General features: G+C 40.2%; 1 protein-coding gene across 1 annotated transcript in view; it reads left to right on the forward strand.

Moving 5' to 3' along the window:
• Positions 1-9,088: 9,088 nt before the first annotated feature.
• Positions 9,089-20,621, forward strand: part of LOC120548261 (gamma-aminobutyric acid receptor subunit pi) — a 59,643-nt gene continuing 48,110 nt past the window's right edge. Inside the window, exon 1 of the mRNA XM_039784380.1 lies at positions 9,089-9,312. The gene's annotated coding sequence lies outside the window, so the exon portion shown is untranslated. The remainder of the gene's footprint in view (positions 9,313-20,621) is intronic.

A 20,621-nucleotide genomic window follows, 5' to 3' on the forward strand; every position in this document is an offset into this window, starting at 1 on the left:
GGTAGCCATGCTGGTTGCAGTATGCCTTCAATTTTGAATAAATCCCCAACAGTGTCACCAGCAAAGCACCATCACACCTCCTCCTCCATGCTTCACAGTGGGAACCAGGCATGTAGAATCCATCCGTTCACCTTTTCTGCGTTGCACAAAGACACGGCAGTTGGAACCAAAGATCTCAAATTTGGACTCATCAGACCAAAGCACAGATTTCCACTGGTCTAATGTCCATTCTTTGTGTTTCTTGGCCCAAACAAATCTCTTCTGCTTGTTGCCTCTCCTTAGCAGTGGTTTCCTAGCAGCTATTTGACCATGAAGGCCTGATTCGCGCAGTCTCCTCTTAACAGTTGTTCTAGAGATGTGTCTGCTGCTAGAACTCTGTGTGGCATTCATCTGGTCTCTAATCTGAGCTGCTGTTAACTTGCGATTTCTGAGGCTGGTGACTCGGATGAACTTATCCTCAGCAGCAGAGGTGACTCTTGGTCTTCCTTTCCTGGGGCGGTCCTCATGTGAGCCAGTTTCGTTGTAGCGCTTGATGGTTTTTGCGACTTGGGGACACATTCAAAGTTTTTCGCAATTTTCCGGACTGACTGACCTTCATTTGTTAAAGTAATGATGGCCACTCGTTTCTCTTTACTTAGCTGATTGGTTCTTGCCATAATATGAATTCTAACAGTTGTCCAATAGGGCTGTCGGCTGTGTATCAACCTGACTTCTGCACAACACAACTGATGGTCCCAACCCCATTAATAAGGGAAAAAAATCCAGTAATTAACAATGACAAGGCACACCTGTGAAGTGAAAACCATTTCAGGTGACTACCTCATGAAGCTCATTGAGAGAACACCAAGGGTTTGCAGCGCTATCAAAAAAGCAAAGGGTGGCTACTTTGAGGAATCTAAAATATAAGACATGTTTTCAGTTATTTCACACATTTTTGTTAAGTACATAATTCCGTATGTGTTCATTCATAGTTTTGATGCCTTCAGTGAGAATCTACAATGTAAATAGTCATGAAAATAAAGGAAACGCATTAAAATGAGAAGGTGTGTCCAAACTTTTGGCCTGTACTGTATGCATTTCCTTTGTTCTCAAGTCTGGCCCAGCAGGGAGTGGCTCCCCAAAAAGCAGAAACAGCAGTTACCTTTCCTCTGGGGACAATGAGTCTTCTCCAGTATGCTAAATGACAGACATGACCTGATGATTCTTTAGAAGCTTGAGAAGGTGTGAGCCAGACAAATGCTAATTAAGTGTAGTTAATTGATTAGATCTAGCTGCAGGCTAGAAAAAACCAAAAGTACATTGTTTTCAAAACATTAGCATCGTTTTTAACTTTTTAAAACCTAACAATAGCAACGTGGATTTCGGTGCCTCATTCCGGTGTCACTGATATGCCTGCACATCGCTGCACGTGGCGCTAGTTAACACTACGCTCGACAGCTGCTAACGTTAGCCTACCGCTTGCTAGTAGCTGGATTAAACACGGTTGCAATGCTTACAGCTAACGCTAAACGGTGTAAAGTTTGTCTGTATTTCACTGTAGAGGATTCCGACACCGGGATGTAACAATCTGCTGCTGCCGTAGTCGGAAAAACACAATGAAACTGGTAACCTACAGCCTTGTGGTGCATTCAAAGTTATTGTTAAATGCCCTTTTCCCATCTGGTGGTTGTTTTTGTCATTCAACAGCTATTTACTAGTGAAATAAGTAATTGTTATAGTTATTACATTATTATTAAATAATTTAATTTTGACCATATGGCCTTAGCAATAAACAAACCATTCTTTAATGTCGCCAACTGTTGTTTAGCATCCTTCTTTTTTTAAACTTTCTGAAAAAGTATTGGTTCAAGCACCTTTAAGGCACCAGTACCGTTTTAAAAGTACCGCTTTAGCACCGGTATCGGAAAAAAAACTAAGAATACCCAACACTAACTCTGACACACAAGGAGGTGCCAAAATTTGCCCAAATGCAAATGCTGCCCAAACAATAGTCCAGGAGCAGCTAAATGAAAGTGTCCTGTGGGAGTGACGCTGGCTCATCCTGCAGAGGGATTAGTTTTTTTGCTGATGATGTTCGAAGCATTTGCATACAAAGCTCCGGTCTGTTTAAAGTTAGAGCTGGGATATGTTGTTTTAGAGCGTCTCCTTATGTTTTTCATCAATATCCCTGCAGACATCAACATGCAGCATATTCCCAATGTTACCATGGAAACAAAACATACTCTGCATGGACCAACAACAAATTGTACATTTGCCTCAGTATGTATCAGTGTTTAATCGGTCTAATTGTCAAACCAAACAAGCAAATTGGGAGTGCACTTGCTTATATTGTTCTACAAAACTGAAGAATGTTAACGTGTATGTTAATATGTGAAAATCACAAAACTAAGAATAAACCACTGCAATTTTTCACCCGCTTATGAAATGTGTACTGTAGTGTAATATGTCAAATCTACACCATAATGGCTTAGTATGATTAGTTTTTTTTTTCTTGCATACACTGGTACAGATATTGCTCAATGAAGACAGAATGCAACCCTACATATTCAAGTTTTGTACCCTCTTTACCCACCTCACCATCCTTCCATCAATCTGGCGGTAGCAAACATTGAATTATTCAGTGAATCCAATGTGTTGCACTGGATTTGCAGTGTAGGATGAGGTTCTGAGTATTCACAGAGAGCAAGTGGGCGTGTTGATGACGTTCCTATCACGCGATCAACGGAAATGTCTAACCGGAGAGACGACAAGATTATCAGGTCGCACTTTATTTTACGGTACAATAAAAATACGTAATAAGCCATACTTTGTATCAAATGAGATACAAATTGTACAAACGCGATTATGAGAACTTCTGGCATTTAGGGCTGACACCGAAATCTAAAGACAAATTCAAGTAACAGCAAGAGACTCTGTTGTTTATTACCAAATAACAAACCAGCTACGTGACCGCGGCGTAATATGCGTCATGTCCTGCCTCGTGCACGCTTTACCCACGCGCCACTCCTAGCCTAAACTAAAAAAAGTATTGCCAGTAAGTGAGAACGCATCTAACACGGACAGTCTACATGTGTGCAACATGTGTGAAAGGGCAACTTCTAACAATGTCTGGAGTTTATATAAGTAAATGACTCTCTTTGAGCTCTGTTTTTGGTCTCTACTAACTCCTGAGGGAAATATCTGACTCTTTAGCTGCTAAATGAGAGATTTTTTTGTTGAAAAAAGCTACATGCTCTGGCCAAAGATTATGCTATTAAAGAGTGAACAAAGACAGTTGAGTTGGTCATTTCCTCTGATTGGCTCCCAGTAATGACAAGACTCCTGGTAGTTACTGTGTCCGGCTGTTTCCCAAGAAATGACTACAGTAGCTTACCCCTTTCCTCCAGTCTTTATGCTAAGCTATGCTGATCGCCTCCTAGCTCTATTTCCATACCTAACACACAGACACGAAAGTGCTACCGATCTTCTCCTCTAACTCTTGGCAAAAAAAGAAATTAATAAATGTTAAACTATTTATTCAAGGGAAGTCTGCATAATTTACAACATTAATCAGGTTTGTTTTGGCATCTGAAAATGCACATATCTTTCAAGAAAACACAGGTGTTGCTGGTTTAAGGTGATCAGGCTGCAGGAAAGAAACATGAAAACATGGGCCTGCACTAAAGATCATGTTCAGCCATTTTCCACTGGGTACACCAGGGATGAACAGCCAAGAAAATAAAGTAATCCTCAACTGGAATGGCATCAACTGGAGTCACATTTGCTCTGACAAAATCTCTTAGTCACAAACTCTCAAACTACACTGTGACTCATTTGCAAGCCGTGGTTCATTCGTAACTCACCAGCTTTTGGGTGATGCAAATGCTTCTCCAGTAGTTAGGAGCAGAGAAAAACAAACTGAAAGTGTGAGTACTCAAAGCGGAAGGGTCTCCAGTGGACTCGGATGACTCACAGAACGCATTTTATTGCAATAACTTCAGTACGATTCCACTGGAGTTTTGGCTTTATATAGCGTTTTATTTATCTCAGTATCTGCAAGGTTAAGACATTTTTGGTTTGTCAAACTACAGCACTGTGTTGTTATGACTTGATGGATTTTGCATTCGTAGCCATTTCAGTTTGAAGATAAAATCCGGTTGATTATTTTAACAAAGTGACAGGCTGACAGGTGATGCAAACTCAAGGCTATTTTGACAGGGAATTAATTAAAAAAAAACTCACTTTTGAAATATAAAAGCAAGTTTTCATTTTCTCGACTCTTGGTAGCAAATCCTTTTTACCTGTCTGAATATTCTCTTTCTGCCAAATAAGCAATGTCAGCTTTTACTGGGTAATGTTGTATTATGTGAGTAAAACAAAGAAGAGAGAACCAACAGAGAGAAAGACAAAAATAGAGAACATGGTTGAATGAGCGAGGGATCAAATGGGAAAATATTTACAGAGTGGAGTGAGAGATGAAGGTACAAGGGGAAGAAATGGGAAAATGTGTTGTGGGAACCAATTATGTTGGTGTGCTCCTACCTGCTCCCCCAATGCTTAAATTGGTTGTGCTTGTGTTTTTAAGTAACTTTTACAACAAAGATCTCCTTCTTATGTTCCTGATTAAAATTCCTGTTTTAAAAAAAGAGGAAGCACATACTTTAAATGACCCCAAATCCCTTCTAGCTAGGCAAAATAAATGACATGCAAAAAGATAACATTGTTAAGCTGGAAAGTGACTTTTTAGCTCTGTAATTACTTGCGTAGCTAATGACATATATCATTGCAACGTGTTTTGATTTATTCATCAACCTAGCACCGCTGTTTTGTGACACATCATTCTGCCTTGTACGCAGGGTTATTCCAGTCATCCCAGTACCAGTGTGGGGGAACGCTCGACACAAAAACAACTTAATACGAACGCACCAGAAAATGAAAGGATGGAAACCTCAGGTGGAATGACAAGGCAGTCCAGCTTCCTCTGACATCTGTTCCTGTGAAAGGAAAGCAAGGACGCCACTAACAGTTTACCCCAGATACCACAGTCCCCTCTGGCATCAACATCTGTCTAATTTGGGTGCACAGTAGCTCCTGTGAAGCCAGACATAACGGAGCTTTGATATCATGAGGTTTGCTAACTTTTCAAGAAGATACAATCTAATGAGGAGGAAAAAGCTAAAATGCTAAAATGTATAAGATGTCTTAGAGAGGCTTAGATGTTTAAAAATCGAATTTTACCAATCTGTATCCAGATGCTTCATCTCTTATTGCATTTATAAAAATATATCTTAAGGGTTTGCATGGAGAAAATATAGGACTGCATGCTTCTAGTCAATATGTATTTGTCTACTTTCCATGGTACAAGCCAAGCTGGGGGCATATAATAAATTAGACAAGCTATGTATTGGTTTGTAATCGCTGCCAGTTAGGGGCTCCAACTCTAAATAACTCAGGTGTGACTGAAAGCTAAATGTGGCCTTAAATTGTGGCCTTACTCCATCCAATAGGCACGGTGTGCATTGCACACATTTTCTATTGTGGTTGTGATTATAGAAATGACTAGGGACAAGTTTATAAAGAAGGGGGGGTTACATGGGTACCCAGATAGCTCAGTTGATAGAGCAGGCGCCCATATTTAGAGGTTTACTCCTCGACGCAGCGGGTCTGGGTTCAACTCCAACCTGCGGTCCTTTGCTGCATGTCATTCCCCCTCTCTCTCCCCTTTCATGTCTTCAGCTGTCCTTTCATGTCTTCAGCTGTCCTGTCAATAAAGGCCTAAAATTGCCCAAAACATAATCTTTAAAAAAAGAAGGGGAGCACATTTGTAAAATGGGTAAACATGTGTTAAGACGCAGGTTTAAATCCCTGGTTCTTGGCAGTATTAAACTGTACATAGTTTAGTCACTGTAATAAATAAATCCCAAATAAACAATTTTAAATGTTCTAATATTTAATAAAAGCTATAAATAGCTGCTATTGGTAACTCCAAATAGCTAGAGACATCTATTCTTCTGTCTGTCTGTCTGTCTGCATGTCTGTCTGTAAAGAACGGCTACCAGATTTAGCCAGTTAGCTCCTTTTAGATAGAGCAGCAATGCCAAAGTAGTTCTGAATCAGCCAACTGCTGCAACTGCTTAGCTGCTGTAAATAAACTCAGTACACAGAAACTAAAATCTCATTTTCATGTACTGAGCTTAACAAGCCTGCGCATGTTAATTATGTAACTAGCTGAGTAACTAACTGGCTAGGCGCGGTTGTGAGCTTAGTTCATTAGTCAGCATAAAAGTTAAGAGACAATATCAGCAGCAGCCAATGTTTGTTACTTCTGCCACATTTTGAATCTAAAGATGCTCCTCGGAGAAAGACACACAGTACTGAAGAGCAATAAGACAGAAAGTCTTTCTCTGGGGTCGTTCAATGTTACAGTAAAAGGAGCTATAGCTAACACTTCTAACACTGGGTTCCATACAGCTGTAGTCCCTGCTGCTCACACTGACATAGAGAACAGTTTGCTGTCCATGGTTCTGAACTAGTGCGAATAAAGGGTCAAGACATTTTTTGCCCTATAAATAATTGTCATTTTAGAAATAATAATGCTTTAATGGTACAGAAATTGTTGCCAAATAGATATAAATCTTCACTTCTCCAAGTCAAGGGCAGAATCCATGGTTGACGACATGGATCTAGCTCTGCAAAGGCCACACGCTTGTGCTGGGAAAATAAATTGTGGATGAGTTATTCCTGAGGCTTTGCACTGAAATCCATCACACAGATTGGGAGGTCAGGGTCACCTTGCAACTGATTGAAAACCCCTTTTTTTTATCTAGATGAATTGGTTAAACGTAAAGATTGTGGTTGTCGGAATGTTGCATAATACACGGCCATGCTAATATCCCAGCTAGCTGTACTGGCTCTGTGGTCAAATGTTAAATAATTGGACAAGACAGAGACACTCTGAAGCGCTTCAGTGGCAACTGGAACACTCCAAAGACTTACTTCACTGCCACATTTGGAAAAAATAGGAGAACACAGCCCACATAAATCACGCATTTAACATGCACATGGCCATATAACCCTGGGTTAGATGGTTCGGTGAAAGCAGCAGCAGCAGCAGCAGATGAATGGGGGCTCAGGTGGATGGCAAAATACCAGGATTCAAATGAGACAGGGAGAGATTCATCACAAGCGGGCCTGTCGTTGGAGGAAAAGGTTGCCAGCATGATGGCCTTCAAGTTAGCGGCCGTATCTTTTCCCTTGTCTGTTCCTCTCTGCATAAAGAATGGCAGGGGGAGGGTCCCCTGTTGGAACTTCAAGGATAGAGAATAGAAGATATTAAGTCTGTAACATGCTACAAGGACAGCGAGACATGGCAGGTGGCAGTCATTTCTGGATGTGACTTGTATTTCTTTGTTGAATTGTGGGATGGATGGATGAATGGATGTATGTATGAATAGAGAGGCTTTTTGGGCGTAACGAGATCTCAAAAGTCAGACTACCATACTTCATTTTCTTCTATTTTACGTGATACAGTCTGTAAAAGTGAATATTTTCTCAACTGTAATTTTTAGCTCCCTACAGTAAAATGATTCTTTAATTACCCAAAGGCATTGGATTACAACTTTTTCACTTTAAAACAAAGCAATTACTACTTGTGTGTCTACGAGTTGTGAACAGTTAGCCAAAGAGTCATTTTTCCTCTCAAGTTCTTTTGTTTTAATAATTTGTCGAGGCCCCAGGAGGTGAAATTGTGAAGAAATTCACAAGAAAAACACTAAGATTTGAGCAAAACCTGAAGAAAAATAGGCATCACCCCTTTGCTGCAGAAATATATATCTTTCTGCATTCCTACCCTGTTACTCAATTTGTGACCACTGCAACTCGAACTATAAATGTCACATTTACACAGCATGAGCTGCCAGGTCGCATCACATCTGTGGGCACCGCCTAACTGTAAGTGTAAAAGAGTACAAAATACACAAGTGTGAATGAGGTTGCTAAAATGTCAGTTCCTCTGACTATCAAACTTTTGGTAGTTGTGTTGCGTAAAACAAACATATATTTTTCAAGATTGAACTGATCTCCAAAAGACATTTGTTTTTATATTTTTCCAATTTTCTTTATTGAACTCAACCAATAAAATGCCTCCAAAGAATCACTGCCTCTTTGAAATACATAATGTAACTCCATTCTGCTAATGCCTTAATAATCCCCATAGGGGACTCCTCTTGTTTCTCTCCCCTCCCCACTAAATTCAGGTTCAGGGTCAGCGAGAAAGTATGCCTCCCTGGAGGTGGAAGCTAATACATCAATGGGCGGAAGGGATTCTCTGTCCTACTTAAGCATGCTTCAGCTGAATGACTTGAACCCTGGTGGTCTCTATAAAAGCACCACAGCACTCCCCTGGCCTACCATGCAGCCACTGAGTGGCAACAGTTGTGGCACACATGTGAGCTCAGATTGGATCAGCTGCTGCCTGACTGACCACCCCTAACACCCTTTGGGGTGTTTTGGTTGGAAGTGTACACCCACGTAGAGGCAAAGAGGTGAGGCCTAGGGAAGGTTGTAGAGCTCCATCCATCCGAGGCAAACACCTTGGCACAAGGTCCTCCATCCTGACTTGTAGCCCCTGAGCGTCCTTCCCTGGATTTTTAAACCAACCTATTTTTTTTTTCTCCGTGAATCTGATTAGAAAGCATAATAGCTTCAAGTGCTGTTGTGAAGCGTTAAACGTGCACTGACAGGATTAATGTCACTTGATTTATTCAAAGTACCACAAATAGAGATGGAATGATAGCATACTGTGTGTGTCGTGTCTGTCAATATATATTCCGTTAATCCACTACGATGTCTTTGATGTAAAAGACATGGATCGCTGTTTGGGAGTTTGAAACAAACATTTACTGTAACTACATGCATCATTGTCTCATATGAAAAAAAGAAAAGAAAGAAAAAAACCACAAACTCATCCATGGTTTAGGTTGTGGCATGACATATTTTTATGTTTTTTTGTGGACAACATCATTACAGATATTCTGGGCATTCATCTCCTAGACAGCTTTGGAGACTCCAAATCAGCTGCGAGTCCATGGCGTGCGTCATTGCGCAGCGGCGCGTCCAGCACACAGTGGTTAATGGGAATCCGCTGACAGAGCACAACCAGTTGTTTCTGCAAGCATATGCATGCGCGGTTCAGCAGGTGCTCTCTTCACCCAAACTGGATGGAAGTCACGGTTAAAACCACACCGATCTGAGAGATCAATTCTTACGGCACGGACTCTCTTTTCCAGGATGCACTGACATATGTGACATGCTCACGGCGATCGACACGTACAGGTAAAAGTTCGGATTTTAACTTTGTTACCCTGGCTGATTTCTGTTTAAGTGGTGGCGGAACCTGTTCGTGCTTGCTGCGACACAAATATTTGGGGACGTTTGTTATTTTTTCGTGCGCCTTTTTTAACCAGCGCGCCTTTGAACAGAGCGCGCCGTATGATACAGGCTGATTAAAAGTCCGCTGACGATTTAAACTTTGAACTATGCAGTAATCTTTTTTTTATAGAAAATATCAAAAACAATCTGTAGAAAATGTTGATGCGTAGTGAACTAGTTTTTTGGCGTATCTCGGTGTTACTTAACAGCATGGTTTCCCTCCTAAAATCTGCTGCTTTCATTGAATTATGCCTGTGTAAGCTGTTGGTGCACAAGTGCATGCTGCTCTTTATTGATGTGAATGAGGGTTAGGAGGTTAACAAGTTTTTGCTTAATCACTTAATCCTTGATTGATTTTTCTCTGGGGCCATTTTCTTTGGGAGATCGGGCTCAGTTTATAATAAGAGCAGCATTCACAGTATTCCAACTGTGGTCCATCTCATAAAGCAAAATGCAACCTTTAATATGGCACAGGTACGGTTTTAATGATGGTAGTTATTAAGGAGACATGACAGTGAATGAAGGGGGATGTGGAGCCTGCTGTAAAGCTGTGTCTTATGTGTGTTACTGGGAGACATAAATGGAGAATTTATCAGGGTTAAACACTACAGCCTGTAGACTTTCACAATCTACTGTAGATAGTTCTTATCAATGGTGATGTCTACTTTGGCCAATATTTTCCCAGCAGCTCTGCATCAGATAAAAACAGTTAAGCTGTCAAGTCAACAGACAAATGCTCCGAGCAATGCTATGATTCCACTGCGATAAAACCTAACTAAAATCACGCTTCTGCTCCTCGAAGCCTTGTGCTGGGTTTCCCTGAGTCTTCCTATAATTCTCAAACTATATTTACCACAATGATGGCTGTAATCAGTGGAATAAGCACAGATTGTAAGGCATTCTTAATTGGTGCAGAATTCTGTTCACTCATTTGGTATAAAGTGCCAGCTGCCCTTCAGATTTAGCTTTCACAGTGCAGGCCAGCAGACACAAGACGGCAAGGGAAGGGAGAGGAAGATGATTTACATGAATAGAGTTGTGTAGAGATAATAGAAAGGCTCTCTGTTATCATCAAAACTCCAGAGCTGGGGGTGTATTCTCTTTGCCTCTCAGATGGACAACATGGAAGAATAAAAAAAAATAGCAGTCTTAAGCAGCAAACTGAAGTATTGTAGTGGCTGTGCCTTTTCGGACAAGTGACAGCATTGTCTACCTTTTCATTTTTCTCTCTCTGTATTGATTTTCCCCCTTCTCTCTTTCTTCTTCTTTTACCTGCTTATTGACTGCTTTGAGCTAAATAGGAGCGTTTTCTATCATTCATTCATCCATCTCTTATGTCAGGCTTATGACCCCACTTTTTCATACGTTTAATGTGTCTGCACTGAACTCAAAGCAACATTTTAGACTCACCAGGTTTGTTTGCATCATGGCAGTAGCTGCACCACTACCTGGTTTATGTTTTATGGGATTGTAGCTCTAATCAGTAGCCCAGTGTCATGTGTCATCAGTAATATAATCTGATAGCCTAAGTCCTTCTGGTATTGTCCGTTCTTGAGCTGTCACAGTGTCCAGATGCGTCTTCAGATCAACTGGTTTCCCTCAGGCTTTTCTTTTCAAGGATTACACGTAATCACAAGTGAAATGTGGCCAAAGCCCAGAGGTGTGGTCTTGATGGACCAGACGCTCTCAAACAGTTACACACTGTATGTTTCAGTCGATGGTGATGAAGTCCAATGTATCCACATTTGTCATTACTTCTTGGAAGAAATGTTGACATATTGGCAAATACACTTATTCGATTTCATGCAGAAACTGCATCCTCAGTGTTACATAACATAGAAACACAGGGTTCTCCTGGATAACAACCCTGTAGGTTTATGTTTTATAACATTATAATTATTTCAACTTTGTCTCTGAGGCATAATGTTTTGTCCCACATTTTTGGTACAGTGGGCGGCTCTATATACTACAATACCCATGAGCCTGCCGCTGTTGCTATGAAGAAAAAGCAAGATATATGGGCACGAATCAGAGCAGGAGCAATTCAAAACACATTGTTAGTAACTCCGTCTTGCCCTTAGCGGCCCAAGTAACAGACTATTAAGCTCGGTAAATGGATTTTTCATTCCGAAATGCACCATGGGAGTGGTAGTTAAACAAGCGGCAACGTCAGGGGCTTAAAAATCAATCAATCAATCAGTCAATTTCAGTGAAATGAAATCCCAATTAGTGCCAAGTGCTAACAACTGCAGTTCCTCGAATAGCCACTTGAAGCTAACTTCAATAGGGAGTCAATCCCCGTTAGTCTATATCCACGACGTTCCACTTCCGGGATTGCTCCGGTGCCGTCGGAAATACCTCTGGATGTCCATCTTTTTTTGGCCGGATGTCCGTCACCTTCCACTTTCTTTGTGTTGGAATTATAAACTCTAGTGGATTTCTGAGGACTATGGTTAACTGCTCCTCAGATCTCTGCAGGGTAAATCCAGACAGCTAGCTAGACTATCTGTCCAATCTGAGTTTTCTGTTGCACTAAACAACTGACCTAAAACAACTTTTGAACATGCACGTTCCACCAAAACAAGTTCCTTCCTGAGGCTATTTTGCAGCAGCACCGGGGCTCCGTCCAATGCTTAGCACCACCCAAGATGATTGTGATTGGTTTAAAGAAAAAAAACATTTTTCTCCCATCCCAGAATGCTGTGTGGACTAGCCAGACCCTCCTCCACAGCGCTGTCTGGCAATGCAAGACTAATCCCCATAGACCCCTATGTTAAAATGTCCAACTTTACAGCAGAATCAAACGAATGGTTTTGGTGAGAATAGCTTAGTTACCCCCTTCATGCTAACTGTATGGGGGTGAAGTTTTATATAACTCACCCGTTTACCTATTTTAAGGCTTAAAATTCTGTATAATTAAGTTCTGCTTTGAGTGACAGGTGGCTGCCATCACAGGTGGCTAGCATCAACTGTAGGCTTCATTAGGCCCACCTCAGCTCCATCCACGTTCCTCCTCTTTGCCCTTGTTTTGATAACACGACACCAGGCACTGCCTAGAGGGCGATGGAGGGAGCCACCGAGAGCCACCCACTTTGAGCTTAATTTTGGTTCTTCAGAAACCTATGGGTTACTTCACGGAGACTATGTCCATTTTTCATACAGTCTATGTAGTTCCCCCAAACAATTGGGACAGATGTTAATTCTCCGCAAGAAGGAAACCACGTGTATTTCCTAAAATGTTGAACTATTCCTTTAAACACAATCCCTACTTCATTATTATATCTTGCATTTTTAATGGATTTTCTATCTTCTCTGATTCCTCCTCATCCTTACCACGGCTGTAATTGCAAGCCTGCAGATTTCCTCCCGATGCTGTATGTTTGATGGGCAACACTGCTGACTCATCCCAATAATGATGCAGAATGACGGACACTGGAGAACTGTCTGAGATGATGAGAAGTAGAAGTAACTCAGTCTGAATTGAGACATCTAAACCCACAGATGAAAGAGGAGAGGAGAGGCCTCCGCCTAGATGAAGTCCATAGAGTCCCTAATGTTTCTGTGAGACATTGCCTTCTGTGTGTTTGAAAGAGAGACAGCGCAAGAAAGAAAGTGAGACTGAGAGGGTCTCTGTCGGGAGGTTGTGCTGGGGGGTACAGAGCAAACTAATTTTTATATAACAAGAAATGTTGGTTAGACTGTAGCAAGAACCTTAAATACCCTACAACATCACTAAGATCCTTTGATAACAGATGAAATGATTAGACCACACAGTGAAATACCCCATTAGTCTATTCCATCACTCTTACATTAGTTATTCTTTAAGAGCTGTTTTTGCTTGTATTAAGTCTATTTATTGTTAGCACACTTTTTCACCATATCTTTGTGTCGTAGTTTTCTACCTGACTGGATAGGTAGAGAATCAAAGAAATATTTGCCTGACAACATTTCATAAAGTCTGGATCAGCCTTTAGGGCAGAGACGGCCTAATGTTACTATGGCCATAAATTAAATTTCTGATGCTAGTTAATGAGACAAGATATTAATGTGCTCAAATATGTATATATATATATATATATTCAAAGCCATCACTTGCTAAAGTATATATATCAGAGATGGCCCCTGCAAAGAGCATTGGTATCTGTATTGGCTGATTCCCTGAGTTGAGCTATCAGAATCAGTATGGCAAAAAAGTTGGATTTGTGCATCCCTAGAGATTTGTTAAACCCTGGAATAAAGGTGACAAAAAAGCAATAAAAAAACATGTATAGCCAGGAACTTGCACAACACAATTTCCTAATTAGTACCTATAGTAAATGATAATTAGGCTTATTTCTGCCATTTTATTAAGTGGAACATCTTTACACTACATTTGCCAAAAATCCCCTCCTGCAATGTTTTGCTAAAAAAAATGGACATTTTAAAACCTGTGATTTGTCACAGCAAAAGTGTACCAATGCCTCCTAAGCTATGCTAGTGAGCCAGCGTCCACAACAGCAGGGCCCTAACTGGCATGGGATGCAGCCAAATTAACTGGCATGGGATGCAGCTATTATTTATGCATTTCATTACAATGGTACCTTTCCAGTTATAACATGTCAAAATTTCTCCTGTGCATAAAACCTGTTACACTGTAAAACTACTAATACTCACCTTGAGTAAACTACTTAGTGTAATTAAGCCATTTTGGATGGCCATTCCTTGGGGGAAAGAATCACGCTGTCACAAAGAGAAATGAGAGAAACAGGAAAATGCCAAAAAAGCTGCTGTGGAAATGTAAATAGATTTTAAGCACATAAGATACGTAAATATTCACTGTCAGTGTGGTAAATCACTAAATAATGCTGGTGACAGTTACTACTGAAGGATAGCTAGCTTGAGTGGGAGGCTGCTGCAGTACAGCAGTCGTGTTCAACTAAATCTCAGCCTAGCCTTGATCAAACAGTTGGCTATTAACAGGGTTGGTCATTTACAGTGAACACTTACAGTAGTCTAATGATACCTGGTCATTCAATCAAATATGTATCAATGTCCGGATAAGAAATATATGCCCACTGTGTTGGGTCATTGATCCACTTGGACAGGGGAAGACTGAAGGGGCATGAGAGCAGACCGATCAACCTTCATTTCTTATGGTATCACGAACGCTCAGGTTTAGGCAAGTTTGCAAAATACCTATTAGACATGTGTATTAAACAAATGTGTGTTTAACAAGAAAATGCATACAAAATGATTTAAAAAAAGTATAATCCAAACACACGTCCTGTTTCATCGACATTTATTTGGCTTTTCGGTTTTCTATCCCCCAAAAAGGAGTGTGGTCTTGACGTTTGTTCCGGTCTGGTCTATTCGCTAAGTCTCTGAAAAAGTTGTTTTAAGCATGGTTATCTACAGTAGAAATTTAACTTTAAAAATAAATAAAAAAGTCGGCTACTAAATGTAGCTGCATTGTACATGTGACATGCTAACATGCCATTAATAGCTTAGCTTGTAAAAGATGTTTGCATACAAATACATTGTTTAGGCCTACATGTGCTTACAGGACAATGATAGTTAGCTAACCAGACACCATAATTATAACAGATAAGCTAATGCTTTTATTTTTCCTGTTGTCGTGGCTTTTCTGCCTGCTCGTTACACTTAGGGCAACTAGCAAAAAAGCTTTTTTGTTCTCATTTTTTTTTTGTGTGTTTTATCAGGACCATAAAATATTCAACAAAAAAGCTTTTCCTGGATGGAAAGCCACTACAATAGGAAAAAGAAGATCATTATCTTGTATAAATATGGTGTCTGGTTAGGCTAGCCGTCACTGTCCTGTTAACAATAGCACATCTAAACAATTTGTATGCTAACATATCTTGAATCAAAATCAATGCCACCCTTCAGTAGGTCAAGGCTATTGCGGAGATAAATGAGAATAAGTGGAGGAAGGGGTGAATTTGACTATGGGCTAGCAGCTTGGAGGCCAAGGTTGACATGCTTTGTGACTCATCCAGTATGCCTATAGAATAAGTACTTTGAAGAGCGACAAAAGAGAGAAAAGCCAAAGAATTAGATGAAGTGACTCAGTTCTGCCTGACACATCTTTTTAATATTTGCTACTGCCCTTTTCAAGTCAGCTTAAAATCAAATTGCCAGCAGTTGGAGTCACAGCTGAAAGACAGCCTTCACTTTGGAGGGCTGTTGCCCATCCTCCAATGTTGGAGTGTCCTTCATCATGATAGTCACTGAGCGCGGGCGGATGCCGGAACAGATTTAACATATGAACATGGGCTGAAGAGTAGAGATATCTGTGCATTAGGTAGAGCGCTGCCTTACCTGGGGCGCTGGTAAATCATGGTCCCATCTCCTAAAATAACAAGTAAGCAGATATTTGGTACTTTGAAGATTAGAGTAAAAACAGCGGTAGTCAACAGCCAGTTTTCTATGTGCACGTTATTGCATCTGTATGTGTCCTTTGGTCTGAGGTTTTGTACCATAAATGTGAAATAAGGCCACAAAGGCTGAAATCTGTGTGTAATTTATTCATACATACAAAATGTTTTCCACTGACAGTGACAGATGGATTCAATTACACCTGATAGTGAGAAAACAAACAAGAAATGATGACGTTTTCCCAAGTACTGTCCATCACCCATGCCCACTAGGGCAGTAACTATAAGGTATTACAGACAATGACACAATCTTATGTCTAATCATTTTTATGATGGAAGTCACAAATGTTGTTACAAGAGAGGAACCAGTCCCTCCAGAAAAACGTGATTATGCGATCGCATAATTCAATGTATAATCAGCCAAAGTCCGCATATTCATGCGGGGGCTGCATTTTTTCAAATATGCCGCACTTTTGCCGCATAAATTGCCGATTTCCACGCAAAATATGCGGTGCTTGCATGATTTCATAATCAACGCATTTTCGTTGCAAAAAAGTCACATATATTTTAGCAGAAAGTTGAAAAAATGTTGCGTCTACTTCACACAAGAGCAGCCATTTTCCCCTGTTGCCATGCAAGTTCACGCATTTTTTGCAAGTTCCCGCAATTTCATTGCATAAAATTGCATAAATATCCCGCATATTCCATCGCATTTTTTAAGAAAACGTGCAGCATATTCAAGGATTTTTGCCTGCAACAATCACAAAAAAACTCTGCGTTTTTCTGGAAGGACTGAGGAACATTAAAATTAATGAGTGAAGTCCAGGACTCTAGCTGGTTACAAGTCTGTTGCATGGATTCCGGTTATTTGAGTATTGAGTATTCCTTTTCTAGCACTGGAGTAAAAACTAATTTAGATCAATATGTAATTGGGTGATGCTGCCATCTATTCACTGAAGCATGCAAATTGTCTTTTTGCAGGATGCTTCCCACTTTAAAAAAGCACTGTTGTAGCAGCAGATTTAAATAATCCACATTGCCTGCTGTATCCTAACATATCATATCACTTATACATATACACCCCGAATCTTACAGCAATCTTTTACTATATCAAAACCTCTTGGCAACCCTTCCTAAAATATATGGCAATATTCAAGCATTTGCATTGAATGATCAGTGTAAGTTTTAAAAGGTTATCCCTAGTGCCCTTAATGGTTCTCCTGGTTATGTGTTAGAATATGCTGACTGAATTGCTTCCATGTGAGTGGGCGTCATGCAGTCCTTTTAATGCATTACCAGGCTGCATGTATAATTATACCTAATGGCTGTCCACAGTAGGGGTCAAAGCATAAAGCTGGGAAAGATGAAAAGAATGTCTAATACATGTAATTGAAGTATTTAACGTACAAAATGGCACCTTGTAATTCATATCCGCTGCAGCAGGAAAAAAAAAACACATTTGAGTGTATTTTGTATCAAAATATTTTTAAGCTCTGTATTTTTGCGCTTTTAATGAGCTGAAAGTCCATTCCCACTAATTACCCCAACTCTGCTACTCACTGAGTGAGTTTGAGTGTATTCTGTCTTCAGTGCATCAGTCAAAAAGTAACACTTATATTTGGGTTTTAACATCCTTCATTGAGCTTTAATCACTCTGAAGTGGTGCACTCCGGTGTGTAAATGGAGCACACTCAGTCATTTGCCATTAGTCTTATGTGAGTGACAGGTCAGCGAGGAGGAAATATGATATGATGATTGGTTATTTTTGCTAATGTACAGCATTGGAAAATATTGCTTTAGTAGCATCAGTTAATAGTTTAAATATTTTCCCTGATGGTAGCCTATATTACGGTGGCCGGGAAGTGCAATGCAACATTACAAAGAATGAAACACTTTTACAAAGCTCAAGACAAATTTACATTTTGGAAAACAAATTTACATTTTAGAAAACAAATTAACATTTTTAGAAAACAAATTTACATTTCGGAAAACAAAATTACATTTTAGAAAACAAATTTACATTTTAGAAAACAAATTTACATTTTAGAAAACAAATTTACATTTTGGAAAACAAAATAACATTTTAGAAAACAAATTTACATTTTAGAAAACAAGTTAACAAGATGCAAAACACTTTTACCAGTCCCGAAACAAATTTACAAATGACAGATTCTTCACGGAAAGGGAATGTACCACATACCGGAAGTGATGAGGTGTTGCGGGTGTTGCTGGTGAGCGCAGTCAATTTGTGTTGTTGAGTATATGGCGTGAATGAAGTTTATGGTGACTTTACGTGTGTTCGGTGTTTTGAGTTTTATATGCGCCGCGGACCTGACAGAAACATTGGAAAAACGGGAACGCGTTGAGAGCCCGCGGCCGGATCGGAAGCTACAGCGGGGGCAGCTGAGTCCGGTTCTGCAGCTGCAGGACCTGGAGCTCACTGCCCATTCCTGGGAGCCAAAACCGACACCACGCACGGCTGGAGACCCAGGCCGTATTGCTGGGCCCGCTGGAGGGAAGGGAAGCCCGGAGAATCAGATCCAGGACTGAGCGGAGCGGACTGTCACAGCCTGCTGAAGTTTAAATCACAGGTTTCCTAAAGGGAGTCTGGCGGGACTCGGACTGTGGATGACCAAACATGACTTTAAGTCTCCCGTTAAATGAATAACTACATGCAGAAATAAATGAATCATTAGTGGGGGAGTGAGCCTGGACATTTCAGTCTGTTTAAACTTCACTTTGAAGCAGAACCTCTTAGTTCAGAAGGGTGAAGTTTCCCGTTTGTACTCATATGGGTGAACTGATTATAATAAATATTCTTTGTATTAACACCTTAATTAGTCTCTTTGTCTTTTGTTTAAAAAACTACAACATCGCATGAGATTTTGACGATTTATAGTGATTTTATTTCCGTTAGACCTTCGCCTACATTGACGCTGATGCATTAAGGACGGCCCATAGACAGTATATAAAAGGGGAGTGCCTCCCCTGTTCCAAGATGGCGGCTCTATTGCGCATTCGATCCATAACTGCCGTAATCAAGGCGACATGTATACAACACCTCATCACTTCCGGTATGTGGTACATTCCTCTCGTGAAGAATCTGTCATTTGTAAATTTGTTTCAGGACTGGTAAAAGTGTTTTGCATCTTGTTAATTTGTTTTCTAAAATGTAAATTTGTTTTCCAAAATGTAAATTTGTTTTCCAAAATGTAAATTTGTTTTCTAAAATGTAAATTTGTTTTCCAAAATGTTAATTTGTTTTCTAAAATGTAAATTTGTTTTCCAAAATGTAAATTTGTCTCAAGCTTTGTAAAAGGGTTTCATTCTTTGTAATGTTGCATTGCACTTCCCGGCCACCGTACTATATCCACGATGTTCCACTTCCAGAATTGTTCTGACTATCTGTCCAATCTGAGTTTTCTGTTGCACTAAACAACTGACCTAAAACAACTTTTGAACATGCATGTTCCACCAAAACAAGTTCCTTCCTGAGGCTATTTTGCAGAGACATTGTGGCTCTGCAGCGCTGTGGAGGAAGGTCTGGCAAAGCAAGACTACCTGAATGTAATGACCCTTATTACTCATTTAGCTCCCTTTATTGGACTACAGCACACAGCACGTACTATTGAGCAATACATTTTTATTTCATGTTAAAGGAGAATTCCGGTCGACTTCAACACGTAGCTGTGTTGTTTGTAAATTTGGAGTGCTGTCAGTAGCGAGAAAACCGAAAAGAATCGGTGTTGCCTACACCGTGTTATCCTCCTGCTACAGTTAGCACCCAGGAGGCTGAAACACGGGAAGTTTTAAACGTGCTTTTAGCCTCTTAACATGTTCAAAATGTCATTACAAGTGGCTACCCATGTGAAGTGATTCCTTCCGAGGGAACACGGTGAATCTGACTGCAGTAGATGTGAAAGAAATGCATAAAAGTTGTGTTAATTCAGCTCTGTTTAGTTCCGGTGTTGAGACACGCTTCCGCTGAGCACTGTCGAGAAGCCTGGTTATAAAATATCTCACACATTTTAATTATTTGAGAGTTTTCCATGGTTTTGACATTTCTGCCTTTATAACTGAGGGCATTACAATCAGAGGAAGGTTAAGTTTAAAATAAAAATGTTTAAATTTAATATATTTTTCTCCTGGTCAATTCACACATTAATAATAAGTAATAAAATAATTGAAATCCCAATTTAACAGGCTTTGCTAGTGGCCTGAGGTTTGAGATGGCGGCTATGTTGCTGTACAGCCCTGGTATGATTTGTTGCACCATCTCTCTTCTATCATCTTCTTTCAGCTCTCTACTCTCTCCTAATCTATACTGTATATACCTGTAACAAAGGAAAAATAACTGGCCCAGTGAGATTGTGTGGAGAGACAACAACAACAACAACAACAACAACAACAAAAACAACAACAACAACAACGGATGCGCTAGCACCTGGGGACCGTTTCAGGTAGAAGGTTTAACAAACTCTGAGTGTAACCCAGATGTCTGAGTTGATTTACCCTGAGATGGGAAACTCAGAGTTTTCGGTTCCAGAACAGCTGATATGAGTTGGTTCAATCACATGTATTTCGTTAAAAAAGCAAGACAGCGGCTGCTGCTGCAAAAGAGAGAGAATTGGTGTGGGAGAAAATTGCTGCTTGAGTCAATGCGTACGCATTAACAGTGTATTAATTTCATATTTAATCACAGTTAACTTATAATATTACTTGTGAAAACTGGAATTGTATTACACCTATAATTTCATTTAGGTGCAATCCTGCGGGCGAAAAAGTAAGTTATACTAATGACGGCTCTGCATACAGTGGCTTTACTATACAGTATGATCC

Source organism: Perca fluviatilis, chromosome 19 (genome assembly GCF_010015445.1).
Source record: "Perca fluviatilis chromosome 19, GENO_Pfluv_1.0, whole genome shotgun sequence".
Lineage (NCBI taxonomy): Eukaryota > Metazoa > Chordata > Actinopteri > Perciformes > Percidae > Perca > Perca fluviatilis.